The 17,323-nt window shown below is 36.0% G+C and overlaps 1 long non-coding RNA gene across 1 annotated transcript; it reads right to left on the reverse strand.

Annotated features, from left to right (window-relative positions):
- Positions 1 to 15,365: 15,365 nt before the first annotated feature.
- LOC133829031 (uncharacterized) lies at positions 15,366 to 15,944 on the reverse strand. The gene is made up of 2 exons (XR_009891468.1): positions 15,772 to 15,944; positions 15,366 to 15,669 (listed from the first exon to the last, which is right to left on the reverse strand). It is a non-coding gene; the product is annotated as an uncharacterized LOC133829031 (long non-coding RNA).
- Positions 15,945 to 17,323: the final 1,379 nt, after the last annotated feature.

Consider the following 17,323-nt stretch of genomic DNA (forward strand, 5'->3'; position numbering starts at 1 on the left):
TTATCAGCGGGACTTGAACTTTTGGTTGTTTTAGAACTTTGCATGAAAGTTGATATTGTCTTTTAAAACTATTGGGCCCAACTTGCATGTTTTTAGCAAGACCCCACTGGGATTTTATATTAAGTAGCTTTTCTATCATAAACCTATGAACATGTGAATGTTTTACAAAGCATTAGATTAGGGAGTTTTACAAATGGTATCAGAGCCAGGTCGTCCTTGTTTCCAAGGACCCTCCCCATACACGCTAAAGACGGGAAAAATCTCACCTCACCGTGTCGTAAGTATTTGTTTATGTGCTATTACTTGTTTCTATTTTACTTAATTGGATAGTTTCGTAACTGCAGTAGTAAGATGCCTCCCGTATTGAAAACGACTAAGAAACAACTACTCAAGGAGATCCACGTGATACCCAAAGTCCAACTTGACGAGGATCCTTACGATTGGCAGATAGCGGTCTTGAAAACGACAAAGGAGATTTGTGATCGCATCCAAGGGATGATGAATAAAAGAGGAGCCTTGCTATGGCCCATAGAGCAACATTGGGTCATGAGGGAAGCATTTTCGATGTACTCAGAGGCCTTTCTTCAGTGGGATCAATCATGGAATAGCGTTGAGCTAGAAGGCCTAGAGTTTAGCACCATGGAGTATGCAATTCGTGATTTTCTGGATAATTACAATTTTAATCGTCTGGAGCTGGTGTTAGTAAAGACGGATGATGGCGAAATAGAGGAACGTTTGGAGACGGTGCACGATGTGGAAGGAGAATTGGCAATAGAGGAAGTAATTCGAGTTATGCCATGTCTGACCGCTAGGATGGAGATAATGGTGAGCACTCCCGACTATTTCCACATCCCAGAGGACGTTTTTTATTATAGTTTAGGGGACGAGTCCACCGTTGAGGACTAGAGTCCATTGCGTAATCGTTACATGGGGTGCTAATAAATAAGATGGGATATTTTCTAAGACCTTAAGGGATTTATGTTTTCTAAATTCCTCTCTTGTGGGTGATTCCACTTGTGAATGCCCATTTGCTTTGCATGACTATAGTGGGCCTAATCAATTAATAACAATTAATAAAATGAAGGTTTAAATTCCTGTCTTTTGGACCTTGTATGGAAGATAGGGAGCCTTTGTAGTGGGAACGACATACTGGACCCAGCCCTCCTCCACACAAGCCCAATTGTTAAGGCCCATTTACTTGAGTTGGACTTAATTGTATAGGTTCATTATATTAGTTAAACCTAAATATTTATTAGCAACAAATTAATACCAAATTAATTGTATTTGTTTTAATGTGACACTTTAGAATTAATAGGAAATTTAGGACTTTGGTTTTAAAAATTTCAATATGTTTAATTTTTTTTGGGAAAAGCATAGTCATTAATTTTCTAAAAATAAATAATAAAAATACTATTTTTAATTTTATAATGATCTTATTTTAAGAATTTTATTCGATCTCCACCTTCGATTTAACATAGTCAATAGCTTAATGGGGCCTCGAGGTGCTTTGATTCGTCCCCCTATGGAAGGTGTTCATTAGTAATTTTGACAAGGTTAGATCTCGAAAGGTAGATAATTATAGGTCAAATTCTACTAGACTCGCCCCTACAGTGACTACTAGGACTAAATCTATGATTATCGAAATCGTGGGTCTAGCTCATAAAATAAGAGATTATGTTTTCTTATTTTGATTGAATAGTAGGTTGTTAATAGTGGTGTCCATTATTAAATGAGTTTACAACTGTATTTAACTAGTGGTATTTTTTACTCTCGCCAATTAGGACAAGGATATCATAGATTAGTTAAAAACCTAAAGAAATAGAGATATGATTGTTTTTGGTATTTTTTCTCATATCTTACATATTTTGGTATATGTTGTGCTATTTCTTGAAATTTGTGTGAATAGAAGTTTTATTGAGAAAATGTGATTGATTTCTATTTTATTGGTTGTAACCGCGAATGACATTCTCAATGTCGTGCCATCTAAATCAATCCCCAAAACACCTTTAGAACGCTGGAATGGTCGTGAACCTAGTTTACGCCATTATAGAATCTGAGGGTATCCGGCTCACATCCTGATGAAAAAGGAGGGAAAGCTAGAACCGTGAACTAAAGTTTGCATGTTTGTTGGCTATCCTAAAGGTACTCGGAGTGGACTTTTCTATATTCATTCAGAAAAGAAAGTGTTTACTTCTACAAATGCTACTTTTTTGGAAAATGACTATGTCCAGAACTTTAAACCTCGCAGCAAAGTAGTTTTAGAGGAGATGGTTAAAGAATTGACTCCAACCAATGTTCCATCGTCATCAACGCGAGTTGATGATGAAATTCCCACTCTTAACGTCCAATTGACGCAAGTCGATTCAAATGAAGAAAGTACCACTGTTCTTGAGCAAACTATCACAGAGCCTCGTCATAGTGGGAGGGTTTCTAGGAACCCAGTTCGCTATGGTTTGGACAGTGAAACCAATATGGTTGTTGGTGACACTAGTGATGATGATCCGCTGTCTTTCAAACAGGCAATGGCTAGCCTTGAAAAGGACCTATGGTTTGAAGCCATGAAACAGGAAATGAAGTCCATGTACTCAAATTCCGTTTGGGATCTTGTGGAAGCACCTAGTGACTTTAGGGCCAATGGGTGCAAGTGGATCTACAAGAAGAAATGAGGTGTTGATGGAAATATCGAGACTTATAAAGCTTGATTAATGGCAAAGGGTTATACCCAAAGAGAAGGCATGGACTATGAGGATACTTTTTGTCCGGTAGCCATGCTCAAATCCATTCGCATCCTCCTATCCATAGCAGCCGCTCTCGACTATGAGATCTGACAAATGGACGTCAAGACAGCTTTTCTTAATGGAAAGCTTGATGAGGTCATTTATATGGATCAGCCAGAAGGATTTAAAGTAGCTGGATGATAAACGAGTTTTAGGCTCGTTTATGGTCCTAGTTTTTAGGCTATTTTTCATTAGTTAGGATTATTTTATTTTAGAATTATGCTCGTTTGTTCTTGTTTCAGGGTGATTAATGTTAAGTGATGCAAATATTGAAAATGAGCGAAAATGGAATGAAATTGAGACGGATTTGTGAATTCTGTTGGTTCTGTAAGTAGCACTACAGCGCCACTAAGGGAGCGTCGTAGCACTAAGAAGGAATTTTGAAGAAGATCGGCACTGACTTTAGCGCTACAGCGCTGGTGCCCAGATTTCCCCCATTTCGTCTCTGAGTTTAGCGCTACAGCGCTACAAGGGTAGCGCTACAGCGCTGGTTTCGCGATTTCTGATATATCTGGTTATTTTTTATGGGCAATTCAGTCTTTTCCAGAGGGAATTTTTTAGTAGGGATTCTTGGGAAACATGTATGCGACTGAGACAAGGCTAAAGGGGATAACGACAGCTGGAGTAAGAACACCATCTTGGAGGATTCATCCCTGAGTTTTTCATCTTTTTCTTTAGATTTTCATGTTTGTAATTGAACTATCATATGGCTAGAATGAATATCATAGGCTAAATTTTCTTTTAGGGCTTTTATGTGAATCTTTTGGAAACCCTTGTTATGGTTTAATGCAAAATTGATGTTCTTCTTCATCTCTTTCAATTCCTTGCAATCTATGTTAATTGTGCGATTATTGATTGATCACCTCTAATTGCTATTTTATGAATCAAATTGAAATCTGAAAAGTGAAATTTGATATGCTTTGATTGTTTGGATGCAAATTTAATTTAGAACGAAAGTATCTAGATTATTTGCCTATTTTCCGAGTTGCGTGGCTAATGCCTTCTACATGGTTCAACTTACCATAGAAATATAGGAAGTTGTCATTTAGATTGAATTTCATAAATCTTGACCAGATTATGAATTGTTTTTGCAACTTATTCTTGAATAGGGAGAAGGGGATATAGATGCTTGCATTAGGAAATAAGAGGGTGGAAAATAGAGGATCATAATTGTCCTAATTGTATTTTCTCTGTTAATTTGTTTAATTCTTCATTGTGCTTCGTTAGTATTTTTCTTAGTTTAAAATCTCTTAAAATTGTTTAATCAAATAGAATTAAAAGATTGATTGATTGGTAATTGATAAATCAGTCCTTGAGGACGATACTTGGTTTTTACCATTTTATTACGAACTGCGACTGTGTGCACTTGCATAGCATAAGTATCGCAACACTGGACAAGAAGGAAAAGTTTGCAAGTTGAATAGGTCCATCTATGGACTTAAGCAAGCTTCTCGTTCCTGGAATCTTAGGTTTGATGAAATAATCAAGACCTATGGCTTTGAACAAAATATTGATGAGCCCTGTGTTTACCAACTGAAGGCAAATCAAATAGTGGTATTCCTGGTTCTTTATGTAGATGATATCTTACTCATTGGAAACAATGTTAAGAAATTATTAGATGTGAAGAATTGGTTGAGCACTCAATTCCAGATGAAGGATTTGGGTGAAGAGAGTTATGTTCTAGGTATCCAGATCAGAAGGGATAGAATGAACAAACTCTTAACTCTATCTCAAGCAGCTTACATTGATAAAGTGCTTGAACATTTCTCAATGACAAATTCCAAGAAAGGGCGTCTACCGTCCCGTCATGGAATTCATCTTTCAAAGAAGCAGTCTCCCCAGACTCCTGAAGAGGAAGATGCAATCAGAAAAGTTCCTTACGCATCTGCAGTTGTAAGTCTGATGTATGCCATGTTGTGTACTAGACCAGATATCTGCTACGCAGTGGGAGTAGTGAGCAGGTATCAGTCAAACCCAGGACTGGAACATTGGATAGTAGTTAAGCATATCCTGAAGTATTTGAGACGGACTAGGGATTATATGTTAGTCTACAAGGGTGGTGTTCTGAACGCTGTAGGCTACACCGATTCAGATTTTTAGACTGATGTCGATGACAGGAAGTCTACTTCTGGAATGGTGTTTACTCTTGGGGGTGGAGCTGTGATTTGGAGAAGCGTAAAGCAGTCCGCAATCTCAGATTCCACCATGGAGGCTGAGTACATAGCCGCGTCAGAAGCAGCTAAGGAAATAGTCTGGCTAAAGAAGTTCTATTCAGATCTTGGTGTTATTCCAGAAATGGATAAACCACGTACGTTGTTTTGTGACAATACATGAGCGATAGCCAACTCAAAAGAACCTCGAAGTCACAAGGGGAGTAAGCATATAGAAAGGAAGTATCACATTATTCGAGAATATGTGGCCAGAGGAGATGTGAAGGTTATGAAGATTGCAATTGAAGACAATCTTGCAGATCCATTTACAAAGACACTACCAGAAGCTACATTTGATAAGCATATCAAGGAAATGAGATTAGTAGAATTAAGGCATTAGTTTCAATTAGTGCAAGTGGGAGTTTGTTGGGGTTTTATGCCCTAATTAAAACCTAAATTCTTTGTAATCTCATTTATTATCAATAAAATAATATAAATCAATTTTTGACTTGGTCGATCACTTTGCTCACATGTTTTATTTTCATGATTATTTGTTAAATATAAACTTCTATTAAATCCCGAGCATATAGCTAATTGTATTGATAGTGACGTAATCACAGTGGAATATAAATATGATTATATGTTCAAAATAAGTTAGTCCTAAGATTAGTTAGTGCACAGGATTTACACTGACTTTCCAATCTACTATATCATCTACTTACACATTATAGTGTTATGTTCTTTCCAGAATATTAGCAAAGTAGATAAGATCAGATGTATTTGTTACATCGGACTGGACCGATATTGACAGTTGATAAGATAAGTAAACATACCGTTATTATCTATTCTAGTCATATCATATAGTTGACCATAGGTCAATTCAATCTCAATTCTGAGTGGTTAGTATTCTAACTGATTGTATTATTTGAGTTCTTTGACTTGTTCGTTACCAACTTACCCTACGAACTAGCCCATACTTACATCTTGGGAACTCGGTAATATAATTGAGTGGGAGTGTTAATCATAGATATGGACATCTATAGCTTTTGATGAAGAAGTGAAACGATGGTTTCCTTTTAGTTTGGTTCATGGTGTTAAATGATAGAGATCTCATTTCAGTAATTAAATTAGTTTACTGAAATATCATTTACAAGGAACTAAGTGTTTTAAGGATAAAATACAATGAGGGGAAAAACAATATTTTAGTCTTATCTCATTGTAGACCGTCTATAGAGGATTGAGTGACAATTATGGTTGTAACAATGGATAATTAATAGCGTATCTATATTTGTTATAGAGCATTCTATGAATTCAAGAGTGCAATTCCGAGTCTATAGTGGAGTCACGAGGAATTAATAAGTTAGTAAATTTATTTGTTAGATTTATGATAACTTATTGGAGCTTAATTACATAGGCCCATGGTCCCCATTGTACCTTGGATAAAATCATCTAGATAGTCTAAATTAATTGATTTAATTATCAAAGTTGACCACATCAATTTTGGATAGTTTCACAGAGTTATATAATTTTAAGAAGAAAAGAGAAATTATGGCAAATTTATTAATTAAGATAAATTGGTATCTAAATTAATAAATAAGTTTAAATCAAGATTCAAATTATATATAATTAATTTTGATAAAGGATTTAAGTGATTATTTAATTAATTAAATCAATAGAAAATAATACATGCCTTGATTTTAAGTCCAATGGGCTTATAATCAAATGAGAAATTTCACGGGCCTAAAGTCCATGGTAATTTCAACCTAGGGCTTTAAAATGGCTATTATTTTATTGATTTTTTAATTAAATTAAATTGCCTAATTGAGTCTATAAAATGAATACTTACAGAGAAGTCATAAGTTAAGATTTCTGAGACGACAGATAAGTTTAATCACTGGTTTTCTGATAGTTTTAGATTCTCTCTAAACACAAGTCATTTTCTAAGCCTCTTTGATTATTTTCTCTTCTTCGTCTCTATATCTATCTCATGTGTTGAGAATTGCCCACACTAGTCTAGGTGATTCTAAGGATACATTGGAAGGCTGTGAAGAAAATAGAAGATCGGTTCAGTTTCTTGATAATACTCTGCGACAGAGAGGATACAAGAGTTAGAGAAACTGAAAGAATGACTCTTTAATTCTGATGCGTATACTGTAAGTATTCTTGTCTTTGTTTCTCTTTGAATTCAATTTTAGAAACATGTTCTAGGCTATTTCATATCAATTTGTTTAATATTAGATATACATGAAAATAAATAAAGATCCTGTATAAGTTTACCCAACGTCTATGATTTTCAAATATCTGTCAAACCAATATGCAATGTTCCTTCCTTATGATTTTCCTTTGATTTCCATAGAACCTCATCATGTCGACTATAGGAAGAGGAGGAAAGGGAAGAGGAAGAGGCAGAGGAAAAGGAAAAGGTGCGTCCACAGGGTCTGAAACCACGGCTGCCCCTGACGTTGAAATGCCATATGTTCAACCTGCAGCTCCAGCAGCACCATCTGTGGACCTGGCCGCAAAGGTAGCAAGGTTAAGAGAACAATTGAGGCTGAGAGATGAGGAATTAGCACATGCTAGACAAGCATCGCAAACATCCCAAATGCCCCAAATACCTCAAGTACCAGTGGCGCAACCTCAGCCGCCAGTGCCACCACCTGCACCACTACCAGTAACCTATGGGATTGAACCAGTGTATGAATGCTTCAAGAAACAAGCCCCACCAACTTTTGAGGGGAAATTCGATCCAATGGTGGCAGAGGATTGGTTAAGATCGGTTGAGTCTATTTTCGATCATATGGAGTTAGATGATCACCAATGGGTTTCCTGCGCAGTTTATTTACTTAAGATGGACGTGTGGATTTGGTGGGATGTGATTAAACAGATGCATGATCTGAATACCATGACTTGGGCGGAGTTCGTCCAGGATTTCAGTAAGAAGTATTACAGTCTAGCTGCACTAGCAACTAAGGTTGATGAGTTTATAACCTTGGTACAGGGGAATCTGTCGGTCACTGATTATGCACAGAAGTTCGATCAATTGGCTAAATTTTCTCCTGAAGTGGTGCCAACTAATGCATTGCGAGTCCAGAGGTTTGTAAGGGGACTCAAACCGATGATCGTGAGGGACATTAGGATGACCAGTGCTGAAGTGGTCAGTTATGCAGAAGTACTGGATAGAGCTCTTGAAGCTGAATATTTGGAAGAACGGATATGGAAGGATAATGCCACTAGAAGGGAGAACAACCGAAACAAGAGCTTCCACGAGGGCAGCAAGAGAAAGGCTAATGAAGGGCAGAATAGTGGCGTTGATAAGAGACCCAGACTTCCAGCCACGAATAGCAACAATCACAACTCTCAGAACCATAGCAACCGCAATAATTGCTTCAATGACCGGAACTATGGGAACCAACAAAGCAACCGAGTAGAGCATCCTATTTGTCCTAAATGCTCGAAAAGACACCCAGGAGAGTGCCAGGCTGGTACCAACAAATGTTTCAAGTGCAGCCAGGCAGGACACTTGAGAAATAATTGCCCACAATGGAAGGCGGGACAGAATAACAATAACAATTTGGTGCTAGTAAGAGTTTTCGCCCTAACCTAGAATGAAGCGGACAATAGCAACACAGTAGTTACAGGTTAGATCCCTATATCTGGTACAATGTGTAGAGTCTTAATTGATTCTAGAGCGACTCATTCTTATGTTTCCATGAATGTGATTGATAGACTAAATATGCCTTATAAGATGTTTGAACATAACTTTAGTACATTGTTGCCATCGGGAGATATGATGTTGTTAAATAAGTGGTTACTGTCAATACCTGTAACGGTGGAAGACAGAGAGTGCCTAGGAAATCTCATAGAACTGAGTATACCAGATTATGATGCCGTACTCAGCATGGATTGGTTATCCAAACATGGGGCTACGATAGACTGTCGAAAGAAGACCATAGAGTTCAGGCCAAAGGAAGGAGAGGTCTTTTCCTTTAGAGGCGAAGTAGTGGGTTTTTGAACACCCATAATATCTGCAATGGAAGCACGAAATATGATGCAACATGGTTATTCGGCATTCCTGGCCAGTGTGGTGGATAATTCCAAGGAGTCGGAACTAAAGCCAGAAAATGTACGTATTGTTTGCGAGTTCCCAGAGGTGTTTCTCGAAGAATTACCAGGGTTACCCCTGGACAGAGAAATCGAGTTTATAATCGATCTTGCACCAGAAACAACCCCGATCTCTAAAGCACCCTATCGAATGGCACCTGCGGAGTTGAAGGAACTTAAGAACCAGCTGCAGGAGTTGTTAGATAAGGGGTTCATAAGTCCTTTTTGTGAAGAAGAAGGATGGGAGTATGATAATGTGCATTGATTACCGAGAACTCAATAAGGTCACCATTAAGAATAAATATCCCTTGCCTAGGATAGACGACCTTTTTGACCAAATGCAAGGGGTAGCAGTGTTCTCGAAGATTGATCTGCGATCCGGGTACCATCAGTTGAAAGTGAAGGAAGGGGACATTCCGAAAACGGCCTTTAGAACTCGCTACGGGCACTATGAATTCTTAGTGATGTCTTTTGGACTCACCAATGCCCCAGCAGCATTTATGGACATGATGAATATGGTATTTAAGGATTTCTTGGACAAGTTTGTAGTAGTGTTCATAGATGATATCCTCATTTACACGAAGACCAAGGAGGAGCACGAGGAGCATTTGATGTTGACTCTGAACAGGTTGCGAGAACATCAGTTGTACGCCAAGTTCTCTAAATGCGTGTTTTGGCTGGAACATGTAACTTTCTTAGGACACATAGTGTCTAAGAATGGGATAGTAGTAGACCCATCGAAGATCGAAGCCATTAGAGACTGGCCCCAGCCATAGAATGCCTCAGAAGTTCAAAGTTTCTTAGGGTTGGCGGGTTATTATAGGAAGTTTTTCGAGGGTTTCTCGAAGATCACCACCCCATTGACCAACTTAACCCGCAAACATCAGAAGTTTTCATGGACTAAAAAATGTGAAGAGAGTTTTTAGACCATGAAGGATAAGTTGATTTCTGCGCATATCCTTTGTGTTCCCATTAAGGGCGGGAAATTTGTGGTGTAGTGCGATGCATAAAAGAATGGCTTGGGATGTGTGTTGATGCAAGATGGGAAAGTGGTAGCTTATGCTTCCAGACAACTCAAGGATTATGAGCAATGGTATCCCACTCATGACCTTGAATTGGCAGCAGTAGTGTTCGCACTAAAGATATGGAGACATCACCTGTATGGAGACAAGTGTGAGATATACACCGACCACAAAAGTCTGAAATACTTTTTCACACAAAAGGAACTGAACATGAGGCAGCAAAGGTGGTTGGAATTAGTGAAGGACTACGATTGTGAGATTCTATACCACCCAGGGAAGGCCAATGTGGTTGCAGATGCTCTGATTATTCAGGGACATGGGAATGTCTCAGCACTACATACTATAGAGATGCCTCTTCAAAAAGATATCATAAATGTCGGCATCGAAATTGTGACGAGAAGTTTGGTGAACCTCACATTGCAATCCTCCCTATTAGAACAAATTCAAGAAGGACAGAAATTGGATGAAGCCTTAGTGAAACAAGAGGCTTTGGTACAAGAAGGTGGCAACATCGATTTCACAATTTCTAATGGTGGATTACTGAGATACAAGGATAGGATTTGCGTGCCTGACAATGCTAAAATTAAGGGAAGTATTATGAAAGAAGCGCACACAATGACTTATTCCTTGCACCCAGGGTCCATGAAAATGTACCAAGACCTTAAGGCATTATATTGGTGGCACAGAATGAAGAGGGACATTGCTGAGTTTATTGCTAGATGTTTGACATGCTAGCAAGTCAAAGCGGAACACTAGAGGCTAGTAGGGTTGCTTCAACCGCTCTACATTCCTGAATGGAAATAGGAGGATACAGCAATGGATTTTGTGGTAGGGTTGCCTAGAACCACCAAGCAGCATGACTAAATGTGGGTGATAGTAGATAGATTCACTAATTCTGCCCATTTTCTGCCAGTCAAGACCACATACTCGGCGGATCAATATGTTGATTTGTATGTTAGTGAGATAGTGAGACTTCATGGGGTGCCAAAGTCGATAATTTCTAATCGTGGGTCATTTTTAACATCGAACTTTTGGAAAGGGCTAGAGAGAGCTATGGGATCAAGACTAAAGTTTAGCACCGCATTTCATCCTCAGACCGATGGCCAGTGTGAGAGGACTATTCAGATTTAAGAAGACATGTTGAGGTGCTATGCTTTGGACTTTTCAGAGTCTTGGAACCGATATTTACCCCTAATGGAGTTCTCTTATAATAACAGCTACCAATCTACTATAGGGATGGCTCCCTATGAGATGCTTTATGAGCGTAAGTGTAGATCTCCTTTACACTGGGCTGAAGTTGGGGAGAAACAGATTTTAGGCCCTGAGACAGTTAGGGAAGCCAGTGAGGGGATTGAGAAGATTCGCCAAAGGATGCTTACCGCACAGAGTAGGCAAAAGAGCTACGTTGACGTTAAGAGAAGGGACATCGAGTTTTCAGTGGGCGAATTTGTTTTCTTGAAAGTCTCGCCAATGAAGGGTGTTATGCGTTTTGGAAAGAAAGGGAAGTTAAGCCCTCGATATATAGGTGCATTTGAGATTTTGGACAAAGTAGGGCAGGTTGCGTACTGTTTGGCACTACCCCCAGTATTAGCTGAAACGCATAACATCTTTCACATCTCGATGTTGCGTAAGTATGTGTCAGACCCCTCTCATGTTTGAGATACGAGCCGTTACAGCTGAAGCAGGACCTGAGTTATGATGAACAGCTTGAGCACATTATTGAAAAGGGAATCAAGGAACTGAGATCCAAAAGCATTCCACTAGTTAAGGTCCTGTGGAGGAATAGTACGGAACGAGAAGCAACATGGGAGTTGGAGGAAGACATGAAAGAAAGGTACCCTGAATTATTTGGTAAGAAATAATTTTGGGACGAAATTCCTTTTAACGTAGCGCACCAAATTTGTTTTATTTTATTTAAGTGTTAAGTGTGGTGAATTGTTTTATTTAAATGTTTGTTTATTTTATTTAATTGTTTGTTTTAAACTAAATTGTTAGAATTGTTTCGTAGAATTTTTGGTGAATTTAAATTTTTTAATTGTTTATTTGGTTATTTATTTTAATGTGTGAATAATTGTGTAACTTGTTTGTTTTACTATTAGTGTTACATTTTATTAAGTGTGACAAATTATGTGATTAAAATAGATTACTTTATTCATTTTTGAGTGTGTGCCGAAATGTGTGTGTGTGTGTGTGAATGTGTTTTATTTATTTATTTTTCCCTTCATAGAAAAGGAAAGGGTATCATGAATCTAGACTTAATGTGAGTCTTGAACATTTTTTATTTTATTAAGAATAGAAAGGAAAATAGAAAATAAAAGAAATATAAGTTGTCATCTTGTAGGAAAAGATGACAATTCTTATCTTTGATTTGGTTCACATTAGGATAAGGGTTTAGGTGAGGTGTAAGGAGAGGGAATGGTGGGATGTAGCTTAATTTGTGGGATAGGAATTTAGCTTTTCACACTTGAGTCCTCTTCTTAAGGTTAGGTCACTAGAGGCTATAAATAGGAGGACATGGAAGCCTTGGGAATTCTTTTGCTTGGCTGCCGAAATTGGGAGGAGAAGAAAAGAGAGAGAGAGAACTCGTGGGAGAAAGAAATAAGAGAAAGGAAGAAGGGCTCAGGGTCTCTAAGGAATGGGTTTGGTTTGTGGTTTTCTTTTTCCCTTCTTCTTGGTTCTAGTTTAATGGAAGTCCTTGATGGTTCTAGGTTCTAATCCCACAAGAGCATAAGGATTGTTGTTAGGGTTTCGACCAACAAGAGGGTAAGAGTGTTTTGATTTCATAATATTGATCTATTTGAGATTTTTTATTTGTATGGCCTAATGATTTGGTCGTAACAATAAGGTGTTGGAAGCTAGCCAAAAAGAGGGTGACCATAACTATTTTTGGGTTCTTTGATTTCTATCAAAGGAGGTAATGGAACCTCTATTCTTGATTTGGTTCTTGTTGTTGTAACCTTTTTGTATGTATACTCATGGTATGTGTCTGTATTGGATTGATTAGTGATTTATGGTTTTATGGATATCTCTTATTATGAACATTTGTGTTGATATTAAACCATAAGCATGGAGGTGGATATGTTGCCTAAGGTTTTTCATATGATTTGATGATAGGTATGGTTTGGCTTAAGGATCCTATGCGTAAGCATGCAAGGGTTTTAATTTGTGATCTACCAAATATGATGATGGGTGTGTTTTCATTTTTTTTAAAAACATGAACGGATTTGATCATTTTGGGCTATAAGGGTTTCGGCCTATAGGGTGTGGTGCATGTTGTGATGTTTTTATTTTGTGTCACTTGTACATGATAGGAACATGCTAGGTTAATTTGGTTAAAAGAAAGGATTGTCTTAAATCTTTTATAAATTGATAAATTAGTGATTTCATGAAGGTTATGATTTAAAGATGAATTTCACGATGACTTATGCTTGCTGATTTTGTGAAGAAATGGTGAATAAGTCTGGTGAAATAATGATATGCATGCATAAGAAATGTCTTTAATGATATGTTGTATTTGTGAGAATAAAATTGTGTTTTAATTCACACTTAAAATGATATTTTTGCACAAATAATTACCTACAGATTTTTTTTAAAATTTTTTGAGAAAATATGAGTTTTTAAAAATAAGAATGGTGATTTTGAGGTTAATAATAGTTGCTAGAATTTTAATAAAAAGTGAAGCTGTGTTTTTAAATAAAAGATAATTTTGTATATATGTTGAAATAAATTAACACCCTCACCCATGAAAATATTAATAATGATATTTTTATTATGATTATGAGTGTTGATATTAATAGTTATGATTTTCTTTATTTTTAATTTACAAAAATGGTAAAAAATATTTACTTGTGATTTTTAAAAAAAAATTAAAACATGGCTGAAAGTTTAGTTAAGTACTTATAAAAATAACCATTGGATTTCTACATATGAATTTGTTCCACTTAGAATTAAGTCTTAAAGATAATATAATTGAAAGAATATTTTTCCACATCTAAATTAGATTCTTCTCACATTAAAATTTATAAATATTGATAATTGAATTATAATGTTATTTTCTAAGTAAACATGTTAAGTTATAAGTATTTTACATAATTGTTAGTCTTTGTTATTTTATGGTAATTAAAAGTGATTAATGAAATAATTATTTTTTTAAATGGTTGATTAAATTATTTTTATGAAATAAAATAATGCTTTTAGAAGATTAATCAACTTGAAAGTTTTTAAAGAGATAAATAATGGTAAACAAAGCATGTTACAAGTTTATTATTTTTGAAAACGATAAAAGTAAGACGCGTAGAATTATCGTTTTAAACGCCACTTTTACACAACGTTCCCACGTATGCATGTCGCATGCAAATTCACTTGTACGTCTAAAATTATGTCTATTATGCAACCATGTAGTTTTTATAGAAAAATCATGCATGCAATATAAGTAGAATGTGCATTATTCTTTTATGACCTTATGTGTAACTATGCATGTTTGTATGTTGTGAGTAACTCTCACCATGTGTGCATGGCCCATGCACACATGAGTTATATGAGTGGGCAAAATAATGTTTATGTGAAGCTAAGGAATGTTATTTTGGTTATGGTATAGGCTCATTGAGAAGTTGTCGTTTTGCTTAGCTTGGACCTGAGGTAAGAAAGTTAGATATAATTTTATTTAATTATGTTGTGAACGGTAAGATTGTTTGTATGAATGAAAGTGTTATGATGCTTTGCGCTATGAATTATGAAATGCTTGACATGATGATATGTTTGGATTGTATGAACGTTGTATGCTATGAATGGATGTTAGCGTAATGAACGCGACACATAAAAAAAAGGGCACTACAAGAAAAAATGCTTTTAATAACACCGAAAATGTGTTATCAAAACATACGATAACACTTTCTGATGTGTTAAGACCGACTATGTTATTGTAAGTCAGGGTACTTTACATAACACTTTATCAGTGTTATACAGATGTGTTATTGTATTGTCAACGATAACACAATTTCTGTGTTATTTTAATATAAGATAAGTGTTGAATTATGTTATTTATAGTCGATTATATAACACTTTTTTTGTGTTATACTACACTTTAGTATAACACTTTTTTTGTGTTATACTACATTTTAGTATAACACATTTTTTGTGTTATACTATACTTTAGTATAACACTTTTTTTGTGTTATACTAAACTTTAGTATAACACATTATTTGTGTTATACTACACTTTAGTATAACACGTGTTATATTAGCTTAGAGAAACATATTTTTTTTTTACTTACACAAAACTAGGAAAACAAATATGAAAGTTGAAGCCAAATAAGTTAACATAAATAGATTTTTATTAATTACTCAAATGTAATTACAATATTTAGTCTACTAGTCTAGGCTTAAGAAATCATATTACAACATAATTTATGCCCAATTCAGATTCCTTTATCACCAAATACAAAACAAGAAATGTATACAAAAATTAGTGAAATACATTCTTCCATTCTTGGCATCAATATCTCGATGGCTTTGCAGTTTCTTTGAAAGTGTTATGCTTCAAAAACAGGTCAGTAAATGCCACCCTCAAGTTCTTAACCTCTCTATCTAATTCACTTGGTGTCCTTTGCCTGCAAGATCCTAGAAAATGGAGTAGGATCCACCAAAAACTGAGATAAGTCTACAGATCAGTGCTTGAAGTATCATACAAAAATAAAACTGTAAAACCCACATAACTCTTACCATTTTCTGAAAGTTTTTTCAAGACTACAGTATGTATTCCATCTTTTAGATACCACAAATTGTCAACAGCAGCAGCAACTAAATTACTTGTAACTAAACTATACTAAATTTCTATGACTAGAATGATAGTAAATGTAAAAGCAAATATTACATCCTTATGTTAAATTCAAGACTCTAGTGATTGACCTTAAATTAAAGAGTTATAAAGAGTTTCAAAGAAATAGAAGACCTTATTGAAAACCCAAATTTCACCACTAATGTTTCAAATGCTAATTAAATAGAAATTTACAAAGGAACAATGCTACATAAATATCCAGTTTTGACATTAGACTCCAAATATCATAAAGTCAAATTTATATAAGAGGATTAGATAAAGCCAAAGCTTTACAACCTTAATTAACAATCAGAATACCTTCAAGACAGACTGCTTATTAGCTTTCTGAATGTGAATATTGGCAAGGAAAAGAATTAGATGTTTCCTCTGGTTGGCAACATTGCCTTCCTGGTTAGAAAACACATTATGAAAATTCAGAGAAGCATCAAAATATGAGCAATGCAGAAGAAAATAGCTAAAACAAGAAGTTACCTTTGTAAGTTTTATCAAACATTTAACAACCAGATCAAAGAACTTCTGATTTCTGACAGCAAATGTCTCATTTGATGCAGGTGAGGGCCACCTTGAAGGATCTAATGGACGTAAGAGATTGATGAGAACAACAAAGGATGAAGTTCGATCTGCATTATCCTGTAAAGTTGAATAACAAATCAGACTAAAATAAGACATGCGAGTCAGGATAAGAATAAATGAAAAAAAAGAAGAGGGAAGAAATTAAATGGCAAGTCTTAACAAGAATCTTTAGCATTAGAACATTCAAAGCTTTTAAAAGCTGGCTGCCATCATCCATATGTGGAACTCTCTCATCCAACAGCCATAGACAGTTGAGAAAGAAACAGAAAACTACACAAAAAATTGACAGAAAATAAAATATTATACTTTATTAAAATGTTGATAATCATCATTAGAAATAATAAAAGTAACAGAGACACTACTAAAGATAAAAAAGACAAGCTAAAAAACATACCCAATTTCCCTCACAGAACGTCTCAAAGCAGCTCTGGCTTCGCCAGGCTTCCCTTCCTTCCATTTTTCCATCTCTCGAACCTAAAAGATGCAATATCATTAGAAGGATGGAATGGATAATAGCCCCTAAAATATACAAGCAAACAGAGCAAAGTCAACCTAGACATACTTTGGCATCAATGAGTTATCATAAAGGTTTATTTTAATGAGATTACAAATGATGGTAATAAGCATTATTACACCGAAAAATTATGCTCTACCACAGTGAGCAAGATAAACCTGCACTAAAGTAGTGGGTCTATGTGTACATATAATCAAGTGGTGGTAATTGGTGGTTATTAAGTAGGAGAACACACCTGGAGAACACTCACGTCTAGGTAGGTAAGTTGAGGACAACCTCTTGCAATGGCCATTATTCCAGCTTCACCAATTTGATGACAGCCACTAACGTTTAGATACTGTAGGGAGTTA

This window comes from Humulus lupulus, chromosome 4, assembly GCF_963169125.1.
Source record: "Humulus lupulus chromosome 4, drHumLupu1.1, whole genome shotgun sequence".
NCBI lineage: Eukaryota > Viridiplantae > Streptophyta > Magnoliopsida > Rosales > Cannabaceae > Humulus > Humulus lupulus.